Below are 17,293 nucleotides of genomic sequence, written 5' to 3'. Positions count from 1 at the left end.
TTGCCTAAAACATCCCCCACACACCTAATGCCTACCCCTCGTGTAAGTGCCTAAAATGAACCTCCTAACTCCAGCCCCCAAATGACCGATAGATGATTGGCTACCACCATTAATTCCTATGTAGTAGCCAATTGGCTACTATTCGCATCAGGTGCCCAACTCACTGCTTGGATACCTGATTACCGATAATTAACACAGGCGTCTATTAGATGCCTGCAGACCCCCATGTCCAAATGACCTGATCCACAGCAGAGGCCCCACATAGATGCAGCTCATAAGTCTCAGCCATGTGCTCTGATCAGCACAGGAACAGCAGGGGATGAGAATGCAGTTCACTGTACACACTGGTGGATGTTACTGCCATGCATTCTTGTCTGTGCGCCCTCCCCCCTCCCACCCCCAGCCTCTCCTCACAACCAGTGCACTCAAGTCTATTTCCTCTCTCACCTCTGCCATGCTTTAGCAACAACTATTGTTATTTATAGTAGTGGTGAGCACTATATAAGTAGCTACTCATAATCGAAATTTAAATTAGATAGCGCTACCCGCAGCAGAGGGGGGATAACTTACCCATGCCGCTGCCTCTAGCTGATGCGTTCCACTTGTGGTCCGCGTAACTCCACTACTCCCTCCTTCAAACCCGGAAGGAAGAAGTAGTGGAGTTATGTGGACCGCGATTAGAAAGCATTGGCTATAGGTGGCGGCCTAGGTAGCTAATTTTACAAGCATTTATTTTTCTCCTACTCACATATTTCTTACAGCCCAGGTTTTCATTAAGGCACTTCAGTTGCTTAGTCGCCAAGTGTTGTTCAATGACTGCCATTAATACATTAATAAGCTTCCAAAATGTGCATTTTCACCCTAATGACCTAGACAGAAATAATCATATTATGTGTGGTTTATATGTATGATTTGTATTGACCCACAGCATATGAGGAAGCTTTGTTAGATCATAACTAGAGATGGTCAATACGATGAAAATCATTTTGACTTGTGTGCAAATTTAAAGAGACTCTGTAACAAAATTTCAGCCTTATTTCTTCTATCCTATAAGTTCCTATACCTGTTCTAATGTGCTCTGGATTACTGCAGCCTTTCTAGTTGCACTGTCTCTGTAATGTGTCTAATCTTCTTTGTCAAGCTTTGTCGACCCAGAGAGGAATGCACTGCCTCTGCTGTGATAGGGAGAAGTTATGCCCCCTGCAGGCTCTTTGTGTGTGTGCTTTGTTTATTAGTCACAGACAGCTCTCTGCTCTCAATTTCAGCTTGTCTGAGGGGGGAGGGAGCTGCTCATGCTGAGAAACTTTGAGAATTCCTGACTGGAGTTCACTATGTAATAAAAACTTGTAGTATACTATATCATATTATATATATATATATATATATATATATATATATATATATATATATATATATATATATATACACACACACACAAACATCACTTCCTGGTTAGCGGCCATGATTTGTGTTTGTAAACACTGCCTAAAACTGGCGATTAAAAGCCAGGATTGCGGCGGGGAACGATGGAAACGGCAAAGGAGGATCCAGGAGATCACAGTGACTCGATTGGTATGTTTTTTATTGTACAAATCGGACAATACAGATTCTCTTTAAAACCAACTGTATGCAGCATGGAACTAAACCAAATACAAAGTGCATTGAATTAGCTCAATTACAAGTTTCATACAGTTTGCAGTAAATTTGTATGCAAGCCAGAATTATTTGCATTGCCTTGACTGTCTCTAACTATAGCATAGGTAGACTTTGCTACATAGTTGCCACAGAACTCTGCTGGAAAATAAATTGTTCTCTGCAACATCCTGGCCTGCCTCCAGGGCTTCTGCTGACCTTACGAAACCCTTATCTATTACTTCTGACTGCTGCAATTTGTATGGTCTACCACTTGGCACGCTTGTCCAATTCCTTATTGGCTGTATGGAACTGACATATCAGGTCAATTTTCTGCAGGATTTTCTTATTGCACTGATCTAAATTGCTGCAGAACTGATCTGATGCAACTTGACAGCATATCCATACTTACCTGAAGATCACCGTACCAATCCGTAGTCTTTGTACTTACCTGTTTTATCTCTTCCTAACACATGAATTGTACTTTTTAGTATTATTTTCCTGTTAACCGGCATTCTGAAAATGGTTAATGCTGCAACCTCTAGTTGTTGGGAATTCTATTTTTATTACACCCATCTGCTATAATCTACCCATTTTTTCTTGCTCTTTCTTTTTTTGTAGTTTTTTGAAGCAAACCAATGAGGAGAAAAAGTAGTTAATTTAGATACATTCATTGAAACCTGCTGAAAATACCTCTTTAAATGTGCAAGGGCAGCGTCAATGGGAATATAACAAATTTAACCACAAATAATATAACATGACATCAAAGCAACACTATGTATCCTAAACATGCACTTGCCAACGTAAATCATGTAAAATATCAAAGAGAAGAGAATTGGCTCTTGGGTGCATGAAAAGGATGAAAAACCTTTTAATAGCATATATCAAAAATGAGCAAACACATTACAAATATACAAATAACAAAAGTGCAAAAAACCCCACAAATACCCAAAGGAAACCCCATAAAATTCTCCTCACAAACCCTTCAAAAATGAGTTAGGGGCTGCAGTCCCCCATATTGAAATACACTCAGCAAAAGCTTGGTAGTGGTCCCACTGTAATGAGCAACTGGAAGGGCCGCCAAGGTGAAAGTCCAGCAGATAAAGGGCAATGCAGGGCAGTCGATATAGGCAAAGCTTCTGATTAGTGTTCCTGAAGTTGGTAACAAGCACAAGTAAGCGGATTAAAAGGCAGCATCCACAGCAAAGGCACAAGCAAGCTTGTAAGCTGGAAGTGAAAATGGCATCAAGCAAATTGGTGGCATGCAGTGTGGTTAGATGGCAAGCGATGAGCACATGCAAGCAAAACAGTCCCCCAATCGCAGGGCATGTGACAATGGGACACAAGACGAAAGTCTTTTCCCAAAGTAGACTCAGGGGATGACAGAAACACAAAATCAACCACTCGCAGGGCACATGAAATCATCCAGCCACCTGTAAGCGTGAAAAGCTGTTCTCATATAGTTACCACACTGAAATGATGAAATCCGGAGCCAGTGTGCGTGCCAGCAAAGTTTCTTTATGTGGCCATGCAGCTGCCCCGAAGCCAAAAAACTGGATGTCCGTGGGACCAGAAGAACCAGCAAATGTCAAATGGAGGAGGGATGGAGGAGAACATCCGCGCTGTCAGGAAAAGCCTGACATGTTTCGCCGCATCTTGCGGCCTTATCAAAGGCAAACAGCGTGGTAATAGTATGGACGCCATAACGGCGTCCATAAATGCCGAATGCGCCTGCGCGGCCCGCCCCACCGCCCGCCCAAAGCCGTGCGCGTCTCCGCCACACGCCCACCACCCGGCCGGCGTATGGGCGGCCCCCATGTGGAGCGCGGATGCGCTCCAGCAATGCGTCACAGGCGGGCGCCAACCGGCGCCCATCAAATGACACACCAGGACGCCATCCAATGGGGAGGACGGGCAGGCCGGGCAGAGGGCAGGGCGGACACCACAGGCGCACACGGCAAATATCCATCAATGCATTATATGAGGAAAATAATAAACAAAAATATATATATATATGAGTGAAAAACAAAAAATATAAAATATATATTGACTTAACTTTGTTTTGGTAATTTAGTTACTTATTCAATAGAAATCTATAGTGCAAAAAGAAAAAAAAAGTTTAACTTACTTGGGGCTTCTTGCAGCCCCCTGGAGTCATCCTGTTCCCTCGCCGTCCTTCCAAGACCCTCTGGCCAGCAGCGGTGACCCCCACAAAGCTGAACGGCCACACTCCTTACATCGTTCTCCGCATGCACAGTATGGGAAAATCTCTATTGCGCAGAATGCTCCTGGCCATGGGAGCTTGATCACGGTGCACATGGCTTGGGTCCACGTATGTGCAGTAGCCACTGACTGGCCAGCTTTGAGGTGGTCGCCGTTGCTGATAGGAGGCTCAGAAAGAACGGCGCAGGCACAGAATGACTGCAGGGGGCTGCAAGAAGCCCCATGTAAGCTAAACTGATTTTTTTTTTCACTTAAAAGTAACCCTTTAAGTAATGTAAAGCCTTTGGATATTTCAGAGGCTTCCCAGATCTTCCCCAACCCCACTGTCGCTGCCCAGGACAATCATTGTCTTTACAGCCACATTCTTTACAGCCACACTGGAATGGTGGGCCACTGCATGATCGGGGAAGCTTTTTGTATTTTTTTTTTCATTTCAGGTTTATACTTACCTGGGGCTTCTTCCAGCCCCCTCTTGGCCGTGGGCTCCCTCGGTGTCTGTCCGTTTTTTTCTGCTGTCTGACCTGGTAGTTGTGGACTACCGCAAATTCTTGGCTTTGGCTGCACCTGGCCCACAGCCTACAGGGGCCGGGAGGAAGCCCCAGGTAAGTATAAATGCTTGTGTTTCCTACATCTCAGGTACCCATTGATTAATTGCATTCAAAATAGGTGAAAGTAGACATGAGGGATTTATTTAGGCGGGTCCGCATCACCATAAAACTTTGTATCATAATGTTTACAAACATTTTATAGCTTTGTTTGAGACGCCAGTGAGAATGGTTGAAACACAACTTGTTATGTTGGGGTCTCCAAAAAATATGCTCATGATTATTTTACGTGGCAGTTTTTTTTTTTCACTGGTGTTTTCACACCTCTGAGGAACTTCTGTTTAAAAAGCCCATCTACAGAGGCCTAGTTAGCAGGACTGATCAGTGGGAAAAACAGAGCCAGCTGCTGTCACACACGGAACACCCTGCTGACTTTCTCCCTGCAGTCTCCAACGACACTATCAAATGTGTAGAAGACAAGTGGTCTCTTATATCTCACGTCTTTTCTCTTAGCCTTGGGATTTTCTATTTATTAGAAGCTTGGCAAGCTTACTACTTAAAATGCTGCTCCTCTGCATTCAAAGAGGGCCTTTCAATTCTGGAATATCCTATTCATCAATCAGTTGGAGGCAATACAGTGCATGAAAAGTTCTAATATACTTTATTTGCCAGTTATGGTAATTTGTGCTAGAATCTGTTTTTTGTAGAAAAGCTGAAAACCATGCAAAAGATTAATTTACCTCTCAAATGTGACTGTCGTCTTCATAATGAATAGAGCAATCATACTATTAGGATCAATGTGGTGCTCAATCCTGACAATATATGACAGATGTGCTCCTGTCAATCAAGAACCACTATTTTTGCAGGCCTATAAAACACTTTGACCATGGTGTTAGGGGGGCTATTCACTGCCTCCCAGGAGGCAGAACCTAAGTGATCACCTGGTTTTCACCAGCGAGCACCACAATGGACAAGGAACTGTTAGCCCTTGTGGGCCATCTTGCTGAGGGTGGCCCCTAGGATTGTCCCCCTTGCAGAGCCTGCATTCAAAAGACAGAAGATTGGCAATGGAATAGTAATTCTCTGTCTACCGGAGCTGGTCAAGTTGTGTCCTTAGGGTCACTTTGAGAGGCTGGGTGTATAGAATGGTATTCAAGAGAAGATTTGGAGCTAGTTGTTGGCTAGATTGGTCAGTATTGAGGCAAAGAGTTGGGTGGCTGTATTGCAGAAGGCTACAGTCAACCAAGGCTTTAAATACAGTCCATGGCCATCAGGCATGTCCATATTGCCAGTTATTGTGAGTGGGTGCAAACATGGCTGGAGCATGCTGGGGGACAGAACTTAACCACCTTGGGACCACTAATAGTTCAAACTACGCCACACTTGTGGCTTCCTAAGCCGGATGCAGTGTAGTTTTAATGCCGCCAGTTCCTGAGCTCGGGACACATTAGTGCGTCTCTGCCAACACAGATCTGAAGACAGCAGAGTTCCGTGCATTGGTCAGGAGCCGTTTTCATTGGCTCCTGACCGCCTGATCACACTGAGCCAGTCACAGTTATCAGGAACAGAAAAAAAAGGCTCTGGTCCTTAAAGGGACAAGAACTTTTGGTCCCAAATTGGGTAAAGTGAACCTGAAGTGGAAAAAAGTGACCCAAATAAGTATTTACCTCTTTAGAGGGAAGACTCTGGATAATCAAGAGGCTACTCCCATTGCTTCAACCAAACTATTGCTGATATCCCCCGAACATCTTCAAGAAGGTCTTGTCAAAGAGTGCGCATGGCCATGCTCCAGGCTATGAAAGAGGGCAGTCGCACTGTGCAGGTGCAGGATGGCTTGCGTCTGCACAGTAGCACAGGGCCAATCAGCAACAGCTTTTTCTGCTGAGCCCAAGTGGGCTCCGTGCTACTGTGCAGGGATCCAGAGTGTTTCCTCTACCTCGGCAAGTGTCTGAACTTCTCTTCCATTAATGTTACAGGTTTACTTTAAGGAGAGCGTTAACACCTTGTACATGCAGTTCTAGCTTTTGAAAGCTAAGCAATGTGGGCTGATGTCGTAATCTCAGAAACCGCTGTCCTACAGATGTGCTGTGTCACATGAGCTTCAGAGTTTGAGGCTTGATTTGCATTGGACTCCTACTGTGCACGGCGACAGCTGATTATTCAGCTTTACTAAGTCAGCCCGATGCTGTACTATATACTGGGGATTATGTCTAGGATTGTCTTAACCTCCTGTAACGGGAGACTAAACATAAAGGACCAAAGAGAAGCAAGATAATGCAGGAAACAAAAAGAAAGAAGCAAACAGCATTGTATATACTACAGAAATGACTCAAAGGTGTTTGTTAAAGATGATCTCCACTTACACCATAAAATTAAACGAATGATAGCTGTATTCAAATATATATTAAAATGCAGCTTGACCAAGATCTCAGGCACAAGTATTGATGCAAAAACTTCCCATCTGTTGACCAACTTTCGCAGCTGCTGCATGACTTGACAAGTCTTTCATTTATTTCCTCCGAACAGCAGAGATTCAGCGCAGTGTTCTCCAGACGCAGCACTCGCACAAACGCGATCGGCGAGCTTAACTGAGGCTCCGTGGTTATGTAAGTAAAACAGGATGGCAATGTAAACCTGAAATGTATTCTTGGCAGGAGGAACACACTGAATAAAACTATTACAGGCCACGTTTAAAGATAAAATAGAGCGATAGCGAATTGCTGAGACGGTAAAAATTTTACAATCATTCTAGGTTCCTGTAGTCTAAATAAAGATTTACACCTTTTAATGAGAAAACTCAAGGATAAAGTAGACTTAAAGTCAGAATTCAAAGCCTTTATTTATCACCTTTCCACATTACGGCGCTTCTGGAAGGTGCAAAGATTGGTTTTAAATAACTTACATTTTTATTATTTTTATAGAAAACCTTTTGTATTGTAAGCTTATCCTTACATTGAACCTAAGCTTCAAGTGCATTCACAGACTCAGCAAGAGCATCGGCAAAATCACCTCTTTATATCTTTGGGGTTAAAGTGAACCTGAGAAGAAGTAAAGAATTGATACTTACCCAGAGCTTCCTCCAGCCCCATGAACTCTGTTGCCTCCGTCGCCATTCCCCCACAGTGCTTCCATTCCTTGGTAATAACTCCCGTCGCCGGGAGCGTTCTGCACCTGTGTCAGTCCCGGCGACGGGAGCACGGCTGAAGCCCTATTGCCAGAGACTATTACAGTGGGACGGAGCCATCAAGGAGGACGGCGAGGGAGGCTGCAGAGTTTCTGGGGCTGGAAGAGGCGTTAGGTAATTATTGATTCTTTACTTTGTTTCTTCTCAGTTACACTTTAATTCACAAAAGTTAGCTCTTGACCTTGCTTTTTCACCTCAATCATAAAGAGAGATAATTTATGAGATAAATAAGGGGGTCAATTCACCAAACGTAAGTAAAATTGCCATGGGCAGGCAATTTTTAGCAGTACTTATGGCCAGTGGCGGCGCTACACTGGGGCTTGCCCAGGCTTCAGCCCCAGCTGTCAACCAATCAGCCCCCACTAAAGCCCCCCTGCGGGCCGCAGCCACTGCCGCCGCCGCAAGTTCAAGGAAGGAGGAGGACTGGAGGAGGGCTGGCCTGGCTGTCACTCAAATCGGAGTGACTTGACCCCGCCCCACCAGAAGCGCAGCCACGCAGGCACAGAGCGGCCTGCAAGGAACATTGCTGCTATAAATTTGTGTCACGTGACACGCACCGCACGCACTGTGCAGCGCTCTTGCCTCACCTCGCCCGCCCATCTTCAGAGAGGCTGCCGCTTGCCGCTCCGACGGCCGTTAAGCAGCCAGGCCAGCCAGCACAGCACTGAAGTGCTCACAGTGTGGGGACTCTGCAGCTGGACACCACCAGACCAGAGAGTGACTGCCAGCCACATACATCCGAGGACTGCCGCAGGAGGAACCTGGAGGACTCAAGGTGGGTGGAACTGGGCAGCCAAGCCAACTTGAGTGATTTTTTTTGTTTTGTTTTTTTTTGCATTTGATGCTGGCAGCCTGGCACTAGCCAGGTCTGAGCTGCCCTGGGGCCCCCAGCCCACCACACCACTGGCCAGACCTGAGCCACCTAAGGCCTTCAGCCCACCACCTCCAGCCAGGCCTGAGCTGCCCTGGGGCCCCCAACTCACCACCACCAACCAGGTCTGATCTGCCCTGGGGCCCCCAGCCCACCTCCACCACCAGCCAGGCCTGCGCTGCCCTGGGGCCCCCAGCCCACCACCACCAGCCAGGCCTGAGCTGCCCTGTGCCCCCAGCCCACCACCAGCCAGGCCTGAGCTGCCCTGGGGCCCCCAGCCCACCACCACCAGCCAGGCCTGAGCTGCCCTGTGCCCCTAGCCCACCACCACCACCAGCCAGGCCTGAGCTGCCCTGGGGCCTCCAGCCCACCACCACCAGCCTGACTGGGGACATCTATACATCTGGCTACCTATACTGGGGACACTGGCTGTCTGTCATTATGTGCATTAACTGGTGAAAAGCTGTCTCTTATGTGCATTTACTGGTGAAAGGCTGTCTGTCATTACATGCATTTACTGGGGAAACGCTGTCTGTCATTATGTGCATTGACTGGTGAAAGGCTGTCTGTCATTATGTGCATTTACTGGTGAAAAGCTGTCTCTTATGTGCATTTTCTGGTGAGGGGCAGTCTCTCATTACATGCAATTACGGTCATTATGTGCATTAACTGGGGAAACGCTGTCTGTCATTATGTGCATTTACCTCATTTTTTTTTTAATGTAACTAAATTAGCTGGTACAACTACGTTACAGTTAGCCCCGCCCACATGATGTCATGACTACGCCCATTTCTTTGCTGCGGCGCAAAAGTGCCCCCCGTGAGCCCCACCTGCTAACCCTTGTGCCCCCTTTGAGCCCCCCCAAAAATCTGAAGCTGGAGCCGCCGCTGCTTATGGCAGTCCCGTAAAGGTGCCCATTAACAGTACAAAATGTTCCTCAAATGTGATCATTTGATAAGATTTTTACAATTGAATTGTACAGTAAACTGCACAGTATGTGGGAAAAATCAACGAGAAAAGAATTCTATGGTTAATTGGAATACACCATTGAAAGGCATGTTAAATTTTACATTTGTATCAGAAGAGGAACAGTATCCTAATTGACCCGTTTATGGGAACAATCGATGATTACCTTCTGATTATTTACGATCCTGCAAATCTGAACGAGAGGCCGCATCTGAAGAAAATATTCTACCGTTTTGCACATCTGAAGAAAATATTCTACCTTTAATGGGCATTTTAGCTGATGTTGCACCAGTAACATTATGCATATTTTGAGTATTTTCTTTCCTTCTGGGGACTTAACAAATGTTTTATTGATAAGGTATGAAACCACTTACTGGGCTCCTATTCAATTAACCTTTCTCCTAAGTTTTCTCCCGCAAAATACTGAAACGTTACTTTGAAGAGAAGATGAAAAACGATCCCTTTGGAGAAAATTAAGGAGAATAGTTAATTACATAGGGGCCTTGGGGAGATAATTGTTATGAGATCAGACAAATAAGGAGAAAGAAAAGTTAACGAAATAAGAGCAAAGATTTCTATCATCTCTTTTATCCCATTAATTATTTCTTCATATCTCTCTATGGCCCTTATTCCATTTTTTATTCTCCAAAGTTTTCTACTAGGAGATCATTTTTTATCTTAAGTAGGTGAAAATTACTGTCAAAATGATGCTGTTTTCTTGCTTGCTGGTCGCTTAAAAGGCAGATTACTAATAAGTTGGCCCATAAGCAATTCACTTTTTCTCCTGAGTTTTCTCCTAGGTTATATTTTTAAACTTGTTAATAAGATGCCCTTAAAGGAGTGGTCCGAGGTAATTAAAAAACTAAATTCTACTTACCTGGGCTTCCTCCAGCCCCTGGCAGCAGTCCAGTGCCCTTGCCGCAGCTCCATTCCCAGCCGGCGTTCACGGGTCCACTCTAGTGTAGAAGCTAACCTCGTCAGGTCGTACTCTACTGCACCTGAGTGAGCGCCACTGTCAATCATGCTGACAACGTCTGGAGTGTAATGTGCAGGCACAGTAGTTCTGCGCCTGCGCAGAACACTCCAGATGATGTCAGCGCAAGTAGATGTGTGTCGGCATCTACACCGGAGGGGACACAGTGGATGGAAGCGGAGCTGCAAAGAGGGACATATTGGCTGCCAGGGGCTGGAGGAAGCCTCGGGTGAGTCGAGTTTTGTTTTTAATGCACCTTGTATCTGTCCTTTAAGCCACCAACAAGCAAGAAAATATTCAAAATAATTTTGATAGCACTTGTTCACCTACTTTTTGGTACTTTTTCAATTGTAAGATGATGGTAAAAACATTTTTTTAAATGGAAGATGAAATGAAAAATTATCTCCTAGGAGAAAACTCAGGAGAAAAAGTAAATTGCATACGGGCCAAGGTATGAAAAACACCTTGGAGAAAACTAGGAGAAAAAGTGACTTGAATAAGGGCCTTGTCAATAAAATGACTTTGTAACCACCAGCAAGCAAAAAAAGACTCAAAATAATTTTGATAGTAGTCTTTTCAACAAGTTTTGGGTACTATTTCAATTGCAAAGAGCTGAAACTTTTATTTATTATTTTTAACTATTTTCTAGGAGAAAACTTATGATAAAAAGTAAATTGCATATATGCCTCTCTAAAATAAATTTTCATCTCTTTGCAGTTGCAAATGTACCAAAAAATTGATTAAAAAAAAGTACTGCCAACATTATTCTGAGTATTTTCTTACTTGCTGGTGGTTTAAAAAAGCATTTTATTGATAATGCGAGATATCACCTAGGAGAAGCAATGTGAGTTCCAGGGATGTAGTGAGGAGAGTTGCAGGAGGAGGGGGAGTTGAGACACCACTGATCGGAGCTGAAGCAAGTTCTGGCCCTTATTCAATCAACTTTTGTATTGAGTTTTCTCCTAAGAGATAATTTTTCAACTTCCCTTTAAATTACATTTTCAGCAATTTCCTATATAAAAAAAAAGTAGAAAAGTACTATCAATATTTGAAGTATTTTGTTGCTTGCTGGTAGTTTAACCACTTTGCATCCAGACATTGTTTCCCATTTATGGACCAGAGCAGTTTTTACATTTTAGCTATGTCCCCATTTATACAGCAATAACTTTATTCCTACTTATGACACCTAAATAAAATATATATTGTTTTTATTCATGACGAACTAGGCTTCATTGTACTGCATTTTTCCCTCAATCAAAAAATAAAAAGCACTACTGTAGATAAAAACACTAATTTTGTTTGGCTATTTCTACCTTTCATCACAAAACTTAGATTATGTTCATGTCACAATTTATGGTGAAGATATTTGATTCTGAAATAATGCTACAGAGTGTATTTCTCACTATGAACTGAGAAAATTATTTTTTTTTTAATGGTAAAAATCAATCTTATTGATTCAGGGAACATATATTCCCTTTCACCAATTAGTGCTGCATAAGATAATGCTGGAGGTGTGCACAGGAACAAGACCAATCCTGCACAGCACTGCTTCAGCTACAAGACGTATATCTACATCCTTGTGGCTTAGATGAAGTCACAGAGGACGTAGATATACTGCAGTGGTGGATAAAGTGGTTAAAAGGCATTTTATTGACAAGGTGTGAAAATATCACTTTGGAGAAAAAGTGAATTGAGTAGGGGGCCTCTGAGTGCTTCTGGCTTCATAGCTTGCTAACCAAATAGTGGAGTTTGAAGTTGAAAACCCTCAGAGGTAAGTGTGAGCAGTGTGAGTGAGAGCAGAGATTTGTTATGACGCAGGGTAGTACATAATTTATTTTTTATTTTTTTACAAAAACTTGCTTTGAATACATATGAAAAAAGCATAAAACACATAATATGAAAAAACACTAAACTAAATAGGGATCCAGTATTCAGGCCCAACATGCGAGCTCAACCACAATGATTTGTCTAATCAGACATTAGCAGTGGCTGCTGCTAGGCCTCTCCTCCCTCCCTGCAGAGTCACGAGCGGAAGGAAACCGATGGCTACCACTCACCTAATTGCCGCTTCCTGGCAATACACAGGGGCTTGATTCACAAAATGGTGCTAACTGTTAGCACGCTGTGAAAAGTGCTTTGCGCAAAATTTTGCGTTCGCAGGTTAACGCAAATTTTTCTCACGTTAACGGTCAAGTTCTTGCAATAAATTTGCTTTATTGCGTGAACACAAATGTTAATGCACAAAAAAATTGTGTTAACGCACCAACGCGAATTTTGGCGCGCGATTTTTCGTGCAAAACACGTGTTTTTCACGCAAAAACAAGCTAAAACACGCGAAAAGCCGTGCTAACAGCTGTGCAAAAAGTTAGCACCATTTTTTGAATCAAGCCAACGGCATCACATGAGACGCTATCAGGATGTGCCAGCGTATTAGACGCCATCATAAGGGCGTGTCAGCATATTATGTGCTGGCACGTCCTGAAGGCACGTCACGTGTCCCCCTGTGGCCATGGAGACCCAACGCAGGATGTGGCGTTTAGGTGAGTTTTAACCCTCAGTTTCCTTCCACTTGCGACTCTGCAGGGAGGAAGGAGGAGGGAATGTATTTTAGGAATGCGGCCCGCAGTCTGTGCAAAGTCTACCCAGCTCTGTGCTAGGCAGAGAATCCACCATTGTGCAATTTGCATTCCTCTTTCCTAGAATATTTTATTATTCTGCTAACGTTATCACTTGTTTTGGTTGAAATATTTTCAGTGAGAATTACACAAAGTAAGAAAAGAGATTTTGACTTACTGCAATGTGACATGCTTATCTGTATTCAAACTATGGCCTACCAGCAGTTAGTTAGTAATCATAGGAGGAAGCATATTACATAATTGAAATACTGTCTAATTAAACAAAATTGTGATTTGCACATAAAAGTTTGCTAAGAAATAAATGTACACTTGTGATTAGTTACTTGGTCAAATATTATTTCCAGAGTAAACAGAACTATTCTGATAAGTGAAAGAAAAAAAGGCTATAGCAAGCTTGGCTCTATACAGCCCATGAATTTAGACTTCATCAGCCAATTATTCTTTCCCTCTGCTAGAAACTGACTAAAAGAAGTGACAGTGAAGCTGTTGTTTCATAACTTTCGTTTAAAGTACACCTGTAATGAAAAAAGTGCCCCTAGGCCTAGGGGGTACTTCCCTCGGTAGGGGGAAGCCTCTGGATCTTAAAGAGACTCTGTAACAAAAATTTCATCCTGTTTTCTACCATCCTACAAGTTCCTAAACCTATTCTAATGTGCTCTGGCTTACTGCAGCACTTTCTACTTTCACTGTCTCTGTAATAAATCAATGTATCTTTTCCCTATCGGACTTGTCGCCCTGTGTCTGGAAGGCTGCCAAGTTCTTCAGTGTTGATCTGCTATGCATGCCCCCCTCCAAGCCCCTCTATGCACACTCCCGTGTGTGTTATTTACATTAGCCAGCTTTTCTCTTCTCTCTTATCTTGTACAAGCTGGATAAATCCTCTGTTGTGAAAGGAGTCACATACTGAGGAATTACAGACACCGCAGAGCTGTCGGCAGGAAGAAACAATCAGCCTGTAACTCTTCAGTGGGTGAGAGCTGCAGGGGGAAAGAAACACACAAATGATCTCTTGAGATTCAAAAGGAATGCTGTATACAGCCTGCTTGTGCATGGATGTATTTTCTATGTGTGGACATACTGTACATCAACCTACTTCCTGTTTTGGTGGCCATTTTGTTTGTTTATAAACAAACTTTTTAAAACTGTTTTTGACTACTTTTAATGCGGCGGGGAGCGGTGAAATTGTGACAGGGGGGGAATAGGAGATGTCCACTAACGCAGGGGTCCCCAACCTTTTTGAGCCCGGGGCCCACTATACCGACCAAAATTTTCTTCGGGGCCCCCCGGGGCGGGGGGGGGGGGGGGGGTTAGGAGGGGCGTGGCTAGTGGCGGCGGCAGTTAGCCCAGTATAGCAAGTATAGTTACCACAGTATAGCAAGTACAGCTACCACAGTATAGCAAGTACAGTTAGCCCAGTATAGCTAGTACTGTTACCACAGTATAGCAAGTATAGTTACCACAGTATAGCAAGTACAGTTACCACTGTATAGGAAGTACAGTTACCACTGTATAGGAAGTACAGTTACCACAGTATAGCAAGTACAGCTACCACACTATAGCAAGTACAGTTAGCCCAGTATAGCAAGTACAGTTACCCCAGTATAGCAAGTACAGTTACCACACTATAGCAAGTACAGTTACCCCAGTATAGCAAGTACAGTTAGCCCAGTATAGCAAGTACAGTTACCCCAGTATAGCTAGTACAGTTACCCCAGGATAGCAAGTACAGTTACCACACTATAGCAAGTACAGTTAGCCTAGTATAGCAAGTACAGTTACCCCAGTATAGACAGGAGGGAGAGAGAGAGACAGTCAGACAGGGGGGAGAGAGAGAGAGAGAGAGAGACAGGAGGGAGAGAGAGACAGACAGGAGGAAGAGAGAGAGAGAGCAGAGAGACAGACAGGAGGAAGAGAGAGAGCAGAGAGACAGACAGGAGGAAGAGAGAGAGCAGAGAGACAGACAGGAGGGAGAGAGAGAGAGAGCAGAGAGACAGACAGGAGGAAGAGAGAGAGAGAGAGAGAGCAGAGAGACAGACAGGAGGAAGAGAGAGAGAGCAGAGAGAAAGACAGGAGGAAGAGAGAGAGAGAGCAGAGAGACAGACAGGAGGAAGAGAGAGAGAGAGAGCAGAGAGACAGACAGGAGGAAGAGAGAGAGAGAGCAGAGAGACAGACAGGAGGAAGAGAGAGAGAGCAGAGAGACAGACAGGAGGAAGAGAGAGAGAGAGAGCAGAGAGACAGACAGGAGGAAGAGAGAGAGAGCAGAGAGACAGACAGGAGGAAGAGAGAGAGAGAGCAGAGAGACAGACAGGAGGAAGAGAGAGAGAGAGAGCAGAGAGACAGACAGGAGGAAGAGAGAGAGAGAGAGCAGAGAGACAGACAGGAGGAAGAGAGAGAGAGAGAGCAGAGAGACAGACAGGAGGAAGAGAGAGAGAGAGAGAGCAGAGAGACAGACAGGAGGAAGAGAGAGAGCAGAGAGACAGACAGGAGGAAGAGAGAGAGCAGAGAGACAGACAGGAGGAAGAGAGAGAGAGAGACACACTGGCAGCCGTTAGGGATGTCCAGTGATATACTGCCCGCAGTGGAAGGTGTTGTGGCTCAGAGCTGAGGCCAGCCGTGGTGTACCTGGACTGGTGGCCAGGAGTTGTGGCGATCAGGCCTCTCCCTCTCCGATCAGACCTCTCTCTTCCCTGGTGTAATGATCCGGATGGTGGAAAGTGCAGTTGGGCCAGCCTCTGGGTTCCCAACAGAGAACTGGAATCGCGGCGATGCAGAGTTCACGTGCTGAGGAGCCGGAAGAGCAGCATGGGTGAGACCCAGACAGCCTCCGGATCCTCCTCATGTAGCGGCGGAGCAGCCAGCACATCCATACTTTAGCAGCAGCATCTGACAGTTCAGTGGAGCCACTGGGGGGTGACAGCAGCGGCGATCCTGCAGAAATACGATCCTCCCTCCCTAGCAGGAAGACTGTGTGCCCCATGTGCTGCCCTGGTTTTCGTAGGAATTGAAATTACGAGCCGGAATGGCGGAGGCGGGGCCAACGGGGGTCTGAGCCAGCTGCAGCCAAACAATGAAGAGGAGGTAGGCGGAGCAGGTACTGCTGGCCTGATCTCTAATGGACTCTGGCTGGCCTTTATGACACCCCCTCCCCGCCTGTCACCCGGAGCGCCACGCCCCCTTGCACTCAATGGACCGTACGCCACTGAACAGGAGCGGCGGTCGCGGCAGCAGGGGGGAGAGGGAGAAAGGCCAGATCCACCGCGGCCCCCCAGAAATTTGCCCACGGACCACCAGGGGGCCGCGGCCCCCAGGTTGGGGACCTCTGCCCTAACGCACTGGTATGTTTACTTTTGTGCGATTTTAACAATACAGATTCTCTTTAAAGGGACTCCGAGCAGTGCAGAAACTATGGAAAGATGCATATCATTTTAAAGCTCTCTTTCTCCTCTTTCCAATGATATATAAACCGCCACCGTACACCTTCTAGTTTTCGCTATTTTCGCGATTGAAATTGCCGCGGCCGCGATTTCAATCAAGAAAATAAAGAAAACTAAAAGGCGTAGAGCGACGATTTAGGTGTCGCCAGAAAGAGGAGAAAGAGAGCTTTAAAATGATATCCATCTTTCCATAGTTGCTTGTATTACACAGGACGACACTTTCCCCAGACAGTGTCAGCAGCTCCATTCAGCAGAAAAAGTCGGCCTGTGTAATACAATGTAACTATGGAAAGATGGATATCATTTTAAAGCTCTCTTTCTCCTCTTTCTGGCGACACCTAAATCGTTGCCCTACGCCTTTTAGTTTTCTTTATTTTCGTGATTAAAATCACGGCCGCGGCAATTTCAATCGCGAAAATAGCGAAAACTAAAAGGCGTAGGGCAGCGGTTTATATATCATTGGAAAGAGGAGAAAGAGAGCTTTAAAATGATATGCATCTTTCCATAGTTTCTGCACTGCTCGGAGTCCCTTTAAAGCACATTAGCCTAAATTCACTAAGCAGTACCATATTCGGTAACATAGAAAACAGCTGATTTTACCGATCACCTTGTTTAACCAGTTGCCTACCGCTGGTATGTATATATACATCCGTGTACTTCAGTTGCGGATCAAGGGCGCATGTATACGAACTGTTTACTTACCGGCGTTGTTACCAATTGTCGCGTTTCTTATTCGTCAAAACCCCGGCTACTGTGCCTGTGATGAATCATAGCCTCCAAAAGCAGCGCAAGGCTCTGAAAAACCAACAGAAACACATGTACATACTTG

At 44.9% G+C, this 17,293-nt stretch overlaps 2 long non-coding RNA genes across 2 annotated transcripts in view; one reads left to right on the top strand and one right to left on the bottom strand.

Moving 5' to 3' along the window:
• Positions 1 to 17,293, bottom strand: part of LOC137522846 (uncharacterized) — a 43,922-nt gene that overhangs the window by 18,209 nt on the left and 8,420 nt on the right. Inside the window, exon 2 of the long non-coding RNA XR_011022459.1 lies at positions 17,167 to 17,259. This is a non-coding gene — a long non-coding RNA (uncharacterized lncRNA). The remainder of the gene's footprint in view (positions 1 to 17,166; positions 17,260 to 17,293) is intronic.
• The window catches only part of LOC137522845 (uncharacterized), a 36,103-nt gene that overhangs the window by 18,196 nt on the left and 614 nt on the right, over positions 1 to 17,293 (top strand). The window lies entirely within an intron of this gene.

The sequence above is a fragment of the Hyperolius riggenbachi genome, chromosome 6 (genome assembly GCF_040937935.1).
Source record: "Hyperolius riggenbachi isolate aHypRig1 chromosome 6, aHypRig1.pri, whole genome shotgun sequence".
Taxonomy (NCBI): domain Eukaryota; kingdom Metazoa; phylum Chordata; class Amphibia; order Anura; family Hyperoliidae; genus Hyperolius; species Hyperolius riggenbachi.
Note: the sequence above shows the minus strand (reverse complement) of the source record. Positions and strands in the feature narration are given on the sequence as shown.